This window comes from Camellia sinensis, chromosome 11 (assembly GCF_055761805.1).
Source record: "Camellia sinensis isolate YWXY chromosome 11, ASM5576180v1, whole genome shotgun sequence".
Classification (NCBI taxonomy): Eukaryota; Viridiplantae; Streptophyta; class Magnoliopsida; order Ericales; family Theaceae; genus Camellia; species Camellia sinensis.
The window spans coordinates 62601974-62614044 of record NC_138971.1 but is presented as its reverse complement, the minus strand read 5'-3'; positions in this window follow the sequence as shown (position 1 = coordinate 62614044).

Below are 12071 nucleotides of genomic sequence, written 5' to 3'. Positions count from 1 at the left end.
GGCCTTTTTGTTATAAATAAATGGAAGCACGTGTATATATTTTGGTAACCTATTTGATTAATTATTTTTGCATGCAATTATTTATTTGATTATTCTGTAATTGGCCTTAGGTAACTATAATTATTGACCGGTTGTGATACCTAACCTTTAGGTACTAGGAGTGGGTCGTGACAATGGCGACAATAACGGTAGTGTAGTGGTGGAGGTGAGAGTAGTGTGGTAGTGTAGTGATATTGAGAAGACTTTAGTTTGAAAATGTTTTCTACCTTTTAAAAGTAAAAAATATTTTTCTAATCAAGTAGGCTTGTTTTTTCATTGACCATGAAAAATATTTTTCGTTGACTTTCATTTTCTATTATACCAAATGCTAGAAAATATAAAAAATATTTTATGCCCAAACAAATGGAGCGTTGTTTTCATTAGGAAAATAATGTAATACACTATGGCCATATTATAATATTTATGATATTTGGTTATGATTTATTGTAATATTAATTATAACTTAATTATGATTAGTTATAACTTAATTATGACTCATTGTCATACTAGCTATGACTCATTATAATTATTATTTAGTTATGATTGGAATTTTTTTTGGTTATACCCTTGTATAGTATTTGCTTTTGACTTATTACTATTTTTTTTTTAGTTATGACTGAAAAAGATGTCATTATGATATCAGTGATAATCAACATTATAAATGTCATAACATACATATGATACACACTATTTTGAGAGTTTACCATGTTGGAAACATGATTTTGAAATCATTCATAGGTGTACAGAGAATTGACTTCAAATATACCATGTTAAAAAAATTCCTATACACTTCAAATTGAGGTTCAACCTGGACAAACCCGCAATCCGCTTGAATCCATCTGAGTTGTAATCTTAATATTGGGCACAAGACGGAGTTGGTGTCTTAATTATATCTTTTGAGATTTCGACATTAATAGTTAAGAGTGTATTAGGTACAAACAATGGCAAAATTAAGATAGCGTTTAGTAGAATTTTAGAATTATGATTTGAGAATAAAGGTGTACTTTGAGTTTGTGAGTTTTTGAATTATAATTTGAGTATGAAAAATTTGTTTGGTTATGAGTTTTGACAAAAGTTTTGAAATGAGTTTGAAATTTTTGATTTAATATATGATATTTGATTTAAAAACTTACAATTCATAACCAAATACACAACCAAAAATTATATTCAAAACTCATAAAAAATTTTAAAAAAATTTCGAAAATATTTTTTATTTAAAATATAAAAATAACACGTGCAAAAAAAAAAAAAAAAAAAAAAAAAAAAAAAACTATTCTGATTAACCGGCCAAATGTCGGGAGGACACCCAAGAGGATGACCAGGTAAACATGTTTTCAAAAGTGGGTGTGTAATCAATTTTTGAAATCACTAACCAAATACGGCACTCAAACGAAGGTATAGAATTACGTTTCAAAAACTCCACCAAACACAACTTAAGATTTTAAATTAGGATGAGCAATATGAAGGTGAAGCGTTTATTTTTAAGGATGACCACACCCTCGATACAATTCTCTCCAATCCAAACTTGGATTATGATAGTTGTCTCTCTCGCATGCTCCCTATCCAAATCCTTATATTAATGAGAAAAATAAATGGGAAGATTTAAAATTCATCCCCTCTTTATCAAAGTCTAACTTTGTTGACCCCCATAAAAAGAAAAATAATTATGTAGGCTAACTTTGTTGACCCCCATAAAAAGAAAAATTAGCAAGTTCCTACCAATAAGCACGTTCTTCACACTTGATCTATGATTTGGATTATCAAATAGTTTGTCGTGTATTTGATGATATGATGGCTATTATTGATTATTTATGTAGCCGAACTTCGTTGATCAAAATAAAAAATAATATAGCCGGTCAATAATTAACACAAAATTGGATTATCTCCTGCCAGTGGTTTGGCACGTGCCAACCACATTGTCTATCCGGTCCTCATCATTGAATTTTTTTAATGTTATTAACATTAAGATGGAGAATCACCTCCGGTCCACATTTTGATTCGGATGGTGTTGTTTGGATCCGTGAAATTTATTATAGTTATCATTTTGATAATTTAAATTATTTATTTTGTCAGATAATTATAATTAGTTTAATTTTTTTTTAAAAAAAATAAATAACAATTGTATTTTTAAAAACAAATCATACATTTTTTTTTAATGACAAACGCAATAAATTGAACAAATTACAGTTATTTGATCAATCTAATTTTTTTTTATGATGAAATAAACGAAGTGTTTAACAAAATAAACAGTTCGAATTATCGAAATGAGATCCATGATGTGGATCCTATGGATCTAATCTACACCCTCCAATCCAAAATTTGGACTGAAGAATAATGTAAACAAATGAAATCTCGACAACAAATACTAGATTTTCAGACTGTTTTTGGATAATCCGGACTGCTGAAAATTGATTGTATTTATAGGCAAACATTTGACCCGAACAGGTGCTGTTAGGAACTCGAACAGGTACCAGTTTGTTTCAAACAGATTCGCAACAGTTTACATAACTGAATCTGTCTACAATCTGGAATTGCTGGACAGTTTGAAAACTGTCCAGATTTGAACCTGTAACTGCCGGGGCAGTTTGAAATGAATCTGTCCGAAAAATAACGGACTAAAAACTGGACTGAAGAAGTAACAAATGGACAGTAAAATTAATTTAATAAATGAATTAATTTCGATAAGAATTTTAGAAAAAAATTCAAATGAATTTTCTCTAAAAAATTAATATAAGAACTGATCCGACCCCTACACCCGTGCCAAGCTTGGTTGGCAGCGGCGCGTGTGGTGGTTTGGGCTAAGGTTCACTTTGTCCATAACTCCTCCCTTCTACAAACTTGGGATGCCCCTTGGGGCCCAACCCAAGTGTTATAGGCTACAGCTTATATACACAAATGAACTCTCTTAAAGTTTCAATGTGGGACAACTCATTAAAAGGAAACCCACATGTAAATCTTTAAATGTCCATTCCTCGAACCCGAAAACGACGTCAACTTCCCATTCACTCATAAATGGTTTTGATGAACCGTCTTCACCGAGTGACTTACCACGCAACAAGGAATACTTCACCTCTTCGGACCCACCCCAAAATACGTTCGGGGCCCACTCAATTTTGGGCTCAAAATCGGCCCAAAATAAGTATATATAAACCAATTTTTCCAACAACTCATATTGTGGTATCACTCCATTGTTAGGTGTTCTTAGTTCGTGATTCAAGAAATACGTGATTTATCCACAAGATTCTTCGTTTTTGATTCTATCACACAAGGCATGATTTAAATCATTTTACCCGTTACGTTATATATATCTTACATATACTTATAAGTTGTTTATTAATTTTCAAGAGATAACGATTAGAAAGGCAGGTGTATGGCTCGTTTTGGGAATAGAGTTATGGAGTAGACACTCTGTATAGCTTTGAAACATTATATATCTACTTGTACCAGTTTAATTCCTTATTTTGTAGATCTCAGCCTAATGGCCTTTTTGTTATAAATAAATGGAAGCACGTGTATATATTTTGGTACCCTATTTGATTAATTATTTTTGCATGCACTTATTTATTTGATTATTCTGTAATTGGCCTTGGGTAACAATAATTATTGACCGGTTGCAATATCTAACCTTTAGGTACTAGGAGTGGGTCGTGACAATTGCGACAATGACGGTAGTGTAGTGGTGGAGGTGAGAGTAGTGTGATAGTATACTGACATTGATAAGAATTTAGTTTGAAAATGTTTTCTACCTTTTAAAAGTAAAAAATATTTTTCTAATCAAATAGACTTATTTTTACATTGACCATGAAAAATATTTTTCGTTGACTTTCATTTTTCATTATACCAAATGCTAGAAAATATGAAAAATATTTTATGCCCAAACAAATGGAGCGTTGTTTTCATTAGGAAAATTATGTAATACACACTTCTTTTTAAGTGTGTATCCTATGGCCATATTATAATATTTATGATATTTGGTTATGATTTATTGTAATATTAGTTATAACTTAATTATGACTCATTGTCATACTAGCTATGACTCATTATAATTATTATTTAGTTATGATTGGAATTTTTTTTTGTTATACCCTTGTATAGTATTTGCTTTTGACTCATTACTATGTTTTTTTAGTTATGATTGAAAAAGATGTCATTATGATATCTGTGATAATCAACATTATAAATATCATAACATGCATATGATACACACCATTTTGAGAGTTTACCATGTTGGAAACATGATTTTGAAATCATTCATAGGTGAACAGAAAATTGACTTCAAAATATACCATGTTAAAAAAATTCCTATACACTTCGAATTGAGGTTCAAGCTAAACCTGGACAAACCCGCAATCCGTTTGAATCCATCTGAGTTGTAATCTTAATATTGGGTACAGGACGGAGTTGGTGTCTTAATTATGTCTTTTGAGATTTCGACATTAATAGTTAAGAGTGTATTAGGTACAAACAATGGCAAAATTAAGATAGCGTTTAGTAAAATTTTAGAATTATGATTTGAGAATAAAATTGTAATTTGAGTTTGTGAGTTTTTGAATTATAATTTGAGTAAGAAAAATTTGTTTGGTTATGAGTTTTGACAAAAGTTTTGAATTGAGTTTGAAATTTTTGATATAACATGTGATATTTGATTTAAAAACTTACAATTCATAACCAAATACACAACCAAAAATTATATTCAAAACTCATAAAAAATTTTAAAAAAATTCCGAAAATATTTTTTATTTAAAATATAAAAATAACACGTGCAAAAAAAAAAAAAAAAAAAAAAAAAAAAAAAAACTGTTCCGATTAACCGGCCAGATGTCGGGAGGACATCCGAGAGGATGACCAGGTAAACATGTTTTCAAAAGTGGGTGCGTAATCAATTTTTGAAATCACTAACCAAATACGGCACTCAAACGAAGGTATGGAATTATGTTTCAAAAACTCCACCAAACACAACTTAAGATTTTAAATTAGGATGAGCAATATGAAGGTGAAGTGTTTATTTTTAAGGATGACCACACCCTTGATACAATTCTCTCCAATCCAAACATGGATTATGATAGTTGTCTCTCTCGCATGCTCCCTATCCAAATCCTTATATTAATGAGAAAAATAAATGGGAAGATTTAAAATTCATCCCCTCTTTATCAAAGTCTATGGTTTTGTTTTGGATATCAGATGTGAAGTTCAAATTTCTAGGAGTGGCTGTCGAGGGTTGTTAAATTTCACTAACATTTGAAACACATGTTGACTGAGAACCTCTTTAATGGCAACTGATATAGGACAAGTATGGTTAGGTGTACCTTATCAAAAAGCATCTTCTTCACACTTGATATATGATTCCAATTGTCAAATAGTTTTTGTGTATTTCATTATGTATGATGCGTTATAAAATTAAAGAAAATTTAAAAAAGGAAGAATCAAAAGAGAATAGATAGAAATTAGGGGTCAAATATAATGGGTGTTTTTGGTTTGGTTTGGAAGATAATTTAGAAATTTTTTTTTTTTGAGAAAAGAGTTTAGAATTTTTTTTAGTTTGTTTGGTTATATATTTTCGAAATGGTTTTGAAGTATGGAAGTTTGAGTTGATTTGATATTTTATTGTAATTGAGTAGATGCGTGTGAGAAAAAAAATGAATGAGAAAGATAAAGGAGAGCAAAAAAATGATTGATTGATGTGTAGAAAAGAGAGTGATTTTTGAATTTTTTTTCCCAAAATTACTAAATCAAACAAAATTTTAAAAATTTTCTCCAAAATTCGTTTCTAAAAATCAAACCAAGGCCAATAATTCTTCTTATCTCTGCTGATTGCTCTACTTCTCTTAGGTATACAATAGGAATGTGGACTTCCTTTTATAGGCAATCAAAACCCATGGTTAGGTACAAACATTGCTGTATGTAATGCGGCTTATTGCTTACACGCAGTCAGTATTTTTACCGATACATCCATATGACAAATAGTAATAGGAAATTACTATTTGCAACTGATACAGGACAAGTATAGTTAGGTGTACCTTATCAAATAGCATATTCTTCACACTTGATATATGATTCCAATTATCAAATAGTTTTTGCCTATGTTTGGGAAGTGGATTTTGTGAATTTTTTTGGGTTAAAATAGTCACAAAAAATAAAATAAGTTTTTTAGTTTAATAAAACAAAAATATCACATCCAATTCATAATTATTATATTCTTTCTCTCACAAAAAAATTTAAAAAATCAAAAAATCAAAAATTCTTTTCAAATCACACTTTTTAGTCCCAAATTAAAATAATCAAAAAAATCAAAAAATTAAAAAATTAACTCACTTTTCAAACAGAACATTTGTGTATTTCATTATCTATGATAGACATTATTGAATAATTATGTAGGCTAACTTTGTTGACCCCCATAAAAAGAAATAGTAGCAAGTTCCTACCAATAAGCACGTTCTTCACACTTGATCTATGATTTGGATTATCAAATAGTTTGTCGTGTATTTGATGATATGATGGCTATTATTGATTATTTATGTAGCCGTACTTCGTTGATCAAAATAAAAAATAATATAGCCGGTCAATAATTAACACAAATTTGGATTATCTCCTACCAGTGGTTTGGCACGTGCCAACCACATTGTCTATCCGGTCCTCATCATTGAATTTTTTTAATATTATTAACATTAAGATGGAGAATCACCTCCGGTCCACATTTTGATTCGGATGGTGTTGTTTGGATCCGTGAAATTTATTATAGTTATCGTTTTGATAATTTAAATTGTTTATTTTGTCAGATAATTATAATTAGTTTAATTTTTTTTTAAAAAAATAGATAACAATTGTGTTTTTAAAAACAAATCATACATTTTTTTTAATGACAAACTCAATAAATTGAACAAGTTACAGTTATTTGATCAATTTAATTTTTTTTTATGATGAAATAAACGAAATGTTTAACAAGATTAACTGTTCAAATTATAGAAATGAGATCCATGATGTGGATCCTATGGATCTAATCCACACCCTCCAATCCAAAAATTGGACTGAAGGAGATCCTCCTATTATTATATATCTTTATCATCCCGGATTTTTTTAAAGTTATACTTGATAATGTTAATTATTATTGTTAATCGGCTACTATCTTTTCCAATATCACCCATAAATTTTATTTACCAATTTATAGAAATTAAGCTGAACAATGTTTAATATAACCGGCCCAAAAAATGAAAAACAAATTCGAAATGAAAATTCTTATGTTTGGTTAATATAATATGACTTGTCAATTTTATGTGGATATTTTTAGAAACAACATACAAGGAGAAAATACCAAAGAAAATGACATTTTAGTCATTAAACTCAATGAAAATAGTATTTTAGACATTTTATATATACCTACATTAAGTTTAATGAACAAAATATATTTTTTTGTAAATGTATTTAATGAAAATAGAAAAATAATTTAAATTAAAAATAAATCAAAAGATTATAATTTAAATTAATAAAATTTAAAATTTATTTTATCACAATACTCAAGCGCCTGATATATATATATATATATATATATGAACTAATTAGGTGGCAGTGGGTCCCGCCATTAATGATGTGATGTTTTGGTCTTGGAGTTGTATTTTTTTTTTTTTTACTTTTTTAATGCATTAGTGCTATTAGTGGTGATATTTTTAGTGGGATGAATCATTGCTGATATATATATATATATATATTTAGTTGTCCCCTGCTTTTCATTCCAGTCTTCAGATGGGCCTTACTTATCCATCCCACCCCTTTTTTTCTTCTTCTTTTTTTTTATTTATTTTTTATTTTTTATCGGATCCTTCCTGCCTTCAAATGATATCCTTTTGGGAAGTGGGTTATCACAGATTATAACTCACTTCCTCTCTCATAAAAAAGTTACTTTTAATCAAAAAGCTGATTATAACCGTTTTTCTAAAATAGCCCAAAATACTGTGAAATCTTGGGTAATGTGAAAATAATAACTAAATATTCACACTTCAAAGTCTATTTATATAGGGTTCATTTAGAGAGTGGGTTGGATTTTTGACTTCTTGATTTTTTAACTATTTCAGTCTGTGGTTAAAAAGTTTCATTTAGGAATGACTTTTTGACTTTTTTATTTTTGTGAGAGAAAAAATATAATGATTATAGGTTGGATGCGATCTTTTGTCTTATTGAACTAAAAAATCTATTTTGTCCTTTTGTGACTAAAATAGTCTCAAATCCAACCCAACCCATCTTTCCAAACAGAGGCATAATAAGTTAATATTTACACTTTAAATTGTGATATAAAAATTGTAAGTAGAAAATTTTACATGTTTCGATCAATAAAATTTTAAAGATATTTTAACATCTTTAAATTATTCATTAAAAATTGTGAATATTATGCTTTTCTAACTAAAATTATAAAAATTATAGAAGAATAAAGTGTGAACATTGAGTTAGTTTTGTCAGAATCGTCGTTAAAATATATTTTTTATGACAATTTTATGAATCTGTCTCTAAAAACTAACAATTACTAATTTTTTTGTGACGATTTTCTAAATTTATTGTTAAAAAATGACAATTAGTAACACTTTATAAAAACGACGCTAAAAAAAAATTAAAAATAGAATTTTGTCGTAACAATTAAAAGTGAATAGGACTTATTGGTGTACCATCTTCCTAATAGGACATTTTAGTCATTCCCCCGGAAATTACAAATATATATATATATATATTGTTAGGTCCCTTAGTTTTGTTAATCCCATAAACAAACATTGTTTATTGAGTTGCAATTTTCGTGGTTGTTTGCCTTGCTCGCTCGAGTGAAGGAATCCTAGCTCGAGAGAAGATATCCTGCTCCCAGAAGTTGCCTTTGTCTGCAAAAGTTCTGGGAAGGAGGATTGTGCGCTCAAGCGAAGGAAGCTTGGCTCGAGTGACACCTCTTAAGGAAAACACGTGTTTTTGGTTCCTCGCTCGAGCGAGAGAGTCTTCGCTCAAGCGAACTTCCCTGCCCCTGTTTTCTATAAGTACTTGTTTAAGTTTGATTTAGGGTTATGTTTTTTAGATCTTCTTCAAGGGTTTTAGGGTTTTGGTTTGGGGCTATTTTGCTAGTTTTCCTTGATGCTTGATTGAGTATTAAACTCATGTTTTGATAAGCACACATCAAGGAGTTTGATTGTTCATCTTTAAGAGCGTTCTTCTTCGGTGGAATCTGAAGATTCAAGCGCAGAGTAGTTGAAGGAGTTTGATGTTGTGCGCCATCGTTGATTCGATAATGGATGTTGTAGATTCAACATCAATCTGATCAATTTCTGAGATGAAGATTGCAGTGAAAGATATATAGATTATTTGAAGACAAACTGACAGCGTTTGGGTAATTTGTTTGGTATATTTGTAATCTTTCTTTCCTTAGTACTGGATTGATTTGTGGTGTTTTGCCCGTGACTTTTTAATCACAATTGAAGGTGCTCCAAAAGTGATTTTTTCTACGTACAAATCATTTGTATCTATTTATTATTTTTGAAACAAGAATCTAAATCAGTTTTGTATGTGCTTGATGATTTAGATTGTTAGTTTTAATTGGTTAAGAATTGGCACATTTACATCTTGATCTAATCACGAATCACTTGGGTTTTTCATTTGGTATCAGAGCGGGTCACTCTTTGTTTTATCAAAACTATAGGAGTGTGATTTTGTGTGATTGGTGATATGGATTCAATTCGTGAAGGTAACTCAACCCATAGACCTCTGTTACTTGATGGTACAAACTATTCTTATTGGAAAGCTCGTATGAGAGCGTTTTAAAATCTATCGATGAGAAAGTTTGGCACTGTGTGATCTATGGGTGGAGTGAACCTGTTGTCACCATTGATGGGGTTGATATTCCCAAACCTCTTGATAAATGGAACGCATTCAACTATCAAAACTCAAGTTGGAACAGTAAGGCTCTCAATTCCGTCTTTTGCTCCGTCACACCTGAAGAATTTCGTCGTATTTGCAAGTGTGAGGTAGCAAAAGAGGCTTTGGACATTCTTGAAACAATTCACGAGGGTACTACTTCTGTTAAAAGGTCAAAACTTCAACGTCTCACATCTTCTTTTGAAACTCTTTTTATGCGTGATGATGAGACGTTTGATGATTTTTATGCTAAACTTAGTGATATCGTGAATTCATGTTTCACACTCGGTGAAAAAATCCCTGAAGCTAAGGTTGTTGGAAAAATTTTGAGGTCTTTACCCGAGAGGTTCCATTCAAAAGTTACAGCTATTGAGGAGACTCAGAATGTTGATACCCTTGAGCTTGGTCTGTTGGTTGGAAATTTGCAGACTTATGAAGCACACCAGATTTCTAAGAAAAAACAAAAAGATAGTGTGGCTTTTTTCTAGTACTCATGAGACTACTAAGATTCTTGAGATTGAGTTTGATTTAGAGTCCGAAATGATGGCTATGTTTACCAAACAGTTCAAAAAAATTTTAAAGAAGAAAAAACATAATTTCAAGGATCCTAGTTCAAAAGATAAGGGAAATGAAAAACTCAAAACTTTTCCACCAAAAATTGCTTCAAAACCTAAAAAGAAGATTGTGAAGGGGCAAGGTGTCAAGTGTTACGAATGTTAAGGGTTTGGACATATTACTTTTCAATGTCCTTCGAAAAAGGACTGAAAGAAAGTCTATACAGTGACTTGAGATGATGAAAGCGGGTCAGAGCAAGAACCCAAGGAAATCAAATTCGGTGACGATAGAGATAGTACTTACATGGCATTCTGGTCTACTGTCACTCAACCTCCTCCAAAGCTAGTGGAATTTTCACGTGGTCAGAATCTACACTATGCTCCTACCTTTGATGGGAGTAATTACTTGTTCTGGAAGATCAGAATGAGAATGTTTCTGAGAGCTTACGACCCTGAGGGCTGGCAAGCCATTGAATAGGATGTTGAAAATGCTGACAATTCGAGTAATCAAAGAGTTTTGACTACCATTCATGAAGCAATTTTTGACGAAGAATAGTAGTGGTTTGCTCAATGCACAAAGGCCAATGATGCATGGGACATTCTGAGTCAATTTCATGAAAAAGGAGAGTCATCTTCACCACCATCTATCAATTTTCTTGTCTTAGTTGCTCGACTGGATGAGGTCCAGGAGAAAGAGGAGCAAAAAGAAGATGATGAGACCTCGGAATACAATGAAGAGATTGATGGTGATGACCTACAACAAGCTTATGAAAAACTTTACGATGAATCTCTGAATTTGTCCAAGATCAATGACAAACTCACTCTCAAGCTCAAAGCATGTGAAAGCGAGAATGTCAAGCTAAAAGGAGAGATTGCAATTGCAAAGCAGAATGCCATCAAGATCTTTAATGACATGCAAGATCTATGTGGAAAACTTTTATCTTGTGAAACCGAAAGGAATGAACTTCTAAAAATATATGCCACATATGAAGAGAAGATTGAAAACCTTGAGATGTCACAAGCTACATTGGAAGAGATGGTTGGTCAAAAAGATGAAGAACTCAGAGATGTTAGAGCCACAATTGCCATGAGGAACAAAGGTTCCAAGACAATAGAAGACATCCTCGAGTGTCAACAAATGGGTTGTGACAAAAGTGGGCTAGGCTATGGTAATGCGACAGTTCATAAGGGACAGGCCTCTACATCACATGACCTGAAGACTCAAACAAAGGGAAAGCTGAAGGTACAACAGGGTGATCCCTCTCTTTATCTGCCTAACGGGGGTAAGATCTACAAAAAGGAGGTAAAACCTATTTTTATTTGTCACCATTGTAGTAGGTATGGCCACATTCATCCATATTGTTTTGAGTTGTTTGGTAAGATGTCTCAAAAGGATAGAAATTCTAATACTTTTTGGATTATGAGACAACCTTACATGTCTAGGCGGAACATCAAGATTCATGAGGGTGTTCACAACGCTCAGACATTTACCAAGATTGCCAGTCCTGAAGACTAAAAAGATATGGGTGAGAAAGGGTGACTTGATTTGCTTTGTTGTTCACACTGCTCTAAAAGCACATGACTCACACATGTGGTACCTTG